We start from the raw sequence: 3,065 nt of genomic DNA, 5'->3' as shown, positions 1-3,065 counted from the left end.
TTTCTAAGAAGGAAATGATTATTGTTTTTTAAATAGGTAATTTTATTTTTACGGAGGACTATATTTTAAATTTTGAGAAGGGCTTCTAGACAATATCCTTTTTTAAAAAAGGATGTTTGTCTCAGTCGTCCTTTTCCATATTTATTGTTGCTATATTGTTTATTTTCTTTTGTTTATTTTTTCCTTAAATTAGTTATTTTCTTTTGTTTATTTTTAGTTATTTTAAATTTGTATCAATCAAATTTGACGACTTTCCATATTTATTGTCGCTATATTGTTTATTTTCTTTTGTTTATTTTTTCCTTAAATTAGTTATTTTATTGAAAGAGAGAGATTTTAATTTCTTTTTTTAACTCTTAAAATTTATTTTGTTTCTTTTTTTCTTAAATTAGTTATTTTATTTTTAAGAAGGATACGGTTATTATTTTTTAAATAGGTATTTTATCTCTACGAAGGACTATATTTTAAATTTTAAGGACTTCTAGACAATATCCTTTATTAAAAAAGGGTGTTTGTCCCAGTCAGCGTTTTCCCTTCTGTTTTATTATATAGATGTTAGCCCATCAAAAAGAGTGGACTACCAAATAAGGCATTAGCACAGATACAATGTTTATTAAAACCAAAATACAATTGGGAGTTTTTATTAAGGACTGAGTGTCTTGATCATAGACCACTATTGGGAGTTTCTTCATCAACTTACAACTCTCTCTACCGATGTCATCCACTTCATCTTGAAGATGTTATTCATTTTTTTCAACCCGTCACACAAAAGATTCCGATGAATGAACCTTCTCTTTCATCAGAACATTGAAAATGGAAAAAGAGTGCATTGGTGGATGAAGTGGTAGTGGAGAGAAAAAAAGGCGATCAAGAAAGTTGTTAGCGGAGGGTCGTCTTGTCAGCGACCGGGCGACAAATTAACGGAAAAGAAAGAAATGAAGTGCGGGAAAGAGAAAAGACAGACAAAATATTTAATTTTAGACTCTTTCACATTTCTGCAAATACAACATTCTGAAATATAGTTGCTTCAGATGGAAAATTTTAAAATGACCGACGATTTCATATTGGTTTTTGGTTCTCTTTACAAGCAATGGAGAGAGCCAGGTCTCAGGAGATTGGTATTTTTAGAAAGAAGCCAGCCCACTTGATGCAAATTTTTCAAGGTAGTTTGTGTTTGAGTTTTTGGAAGATAGCATCCAATTGCCTGAATAAAAATAAAAAGAGAAAATTGTACTGTAAACAAAACTAAAAAAAAGGCGAGAAAGTTAGAAAACCGAATTTGAACACGAACAAGATTCTACCCTTATCTAATTAGAGCTTGTAATGTTAGTGGGGTTTAGAAAAATCACTATAATAAGAACTGCCATTTATAAACTCGTAAAGTCATAACTTGAGTTTTCTTGAAATTCTTTACAGGATGTGCAATTATAAGTAAGTGACGTTGTCCTTGGAAAGGAAAAGCCTGTTGAAGAATCAAATGCTGAATGTGAGAAATTAAAGTGTTACGTCTTTGAGCTTGAAGACCACTTACTGGAGGCACAAAAACATGCCTTTCGCCTCGTGAAGAGGCACAGACAGAGGCGAGACATCAGTTTTCGTTTGATCTTCTCTTAGTTACAAAGTCCATTCTCGGTTCAGCACAGGCTCCATTAGCTTGCCTCTCCACAAGATTCACTTTTGTTGTATACCTGTTTCCAGAATTGGGTCAGTCTCTTTCGGACTACGGCAAGGCCGTCAAACTCTTGGGTGCTTGTGAAGGAAAAAATCTCGACAAGGCATTTTCAGACCGTGGAACGAAATCAGAACTATTGTCAGTTAAACTACAAAAAGAGGTATTCCTTATGTTCATCTTTGATATCCTTCCACAATTTCATGTTTCTGCTTTCTAAATGTGGGTTTCTTTTTCGGCTGCAGGCTCACCACCTCTTAATGACTTTTGAAGAACATTTGAAAAATTATGTTCGTGCAGTGCAGTCTATCAAGGTGTGGTTGTGAATCTGGCTTGCCATACATGCCACAGGTTACAAATGGGCCGCCCCACCACGCCGTGACCCTTGATCCATTGTGAATCACTTACCTCAGTTGCATGGTTGGAACAGCTTGATCTGCACATCATGAAAAATATCAAATTATATGAAACTAGTTAAGTTAGCCTGTTAGTATTTTTAGTTTTCTTGTAGAAGTTTAACATATGCCCTTTTATATTTCTAGAAAGAGCCAATGCTTTCAAGCAACACTGTGAACTAGCCGAAGCAATTAAGCGGAAGGAGATAGACCTGTAAGCTTTTACATTTAAAACTTTAATTGCTTCTTTTTTGTCCGTCAATGGTTGACATTATTATATTTCTATAAGCAAATTTATCAGATAAATCGGACTTTCATCGTCATCTGAATTTCAAAACTTCAAGAATTTGTACACTACCAAGTTTAAGTTAGAACAAGCAGAAATCAATGAGCTTTTTCCTCCGTTCATTAAGCAAAACCCAGCATAGCAAACTGCAAGTCTTCATATTTTCATTCTTCAATTACTATTGGTTGCTAATAAGATCAGACAAGGGAGGAGAAACCCGAGCATGAATACAAGGAGGCGAGTATATCAATCTTAGTATATTTGCTAATTCGTTGTTGTTTTATACTCAGGACCAAATATTCAGCATTTTCAATCGAAATTGACAACGGATTATGTGATGAAATGCAGTTGAAGGCCGAGGGAGTAGAAGCAACAAGAAGGTTTGAGACAATAGTACTGAGGTTAATGAGTGAAGAGATAGTGCGATTTCAAGAGCGAAAAACATTAGATATGGGTCTTGCTTAAAATCAACATTGGAAATGGAAGAAAAGCATGTAAGAGTATGTAACTTGCATAAAATCAACATTGGCAATTAACAATGGATTAAAATTACATCAACTAATGAACCAATTACAATATCAAACTTACTTCAAGTAATTATTCCACACCCTATACCAGTCATTGCACCATTATTCGGTTTTATTCTAATACCCGATGAATTACTCAACGTTTTTAACAAATTAATTTTCATAGCGTTTGGAACTACTTGTAATGG

At 33.9% G+C, this 3,065-nt stretch overlaps 1 pseudogene; it reads left to right on the top strand.

Moving 5' to 3' along the window:
- The first annotated feature begins 1,090 nt into the window (after nt 1-1,090).
- LOC147566312 (sorting nexin 1-like) lies at nt 1,091-2,848 on the top strand (annotated as a pseudogene).
- The last annotated feature ends 217 nt before the right edge of the window (nt 2,849-3,065 follow it).

Source organism: Eschscholzia californica, unplaced genomic scaffold (assembly GCF_041429995.1).
Source record: "Eschscholzia californica isolate CP2 unplaced genomic scaffold, dmEscCali1.0.p SCAF_1, whole genome shotgun sequence".
Taxonomy (NCBI): domain Eukaryota; kingdom Viridiplantae; phylum Streptophyta; class Magnoliopsida; order Ranunculales; family Papaveraceae; genus Eschscholzia; species Eschscholzia californica.
This window is presented reverse-complemented; position numbering and strand designations above follow the sequence as displayed.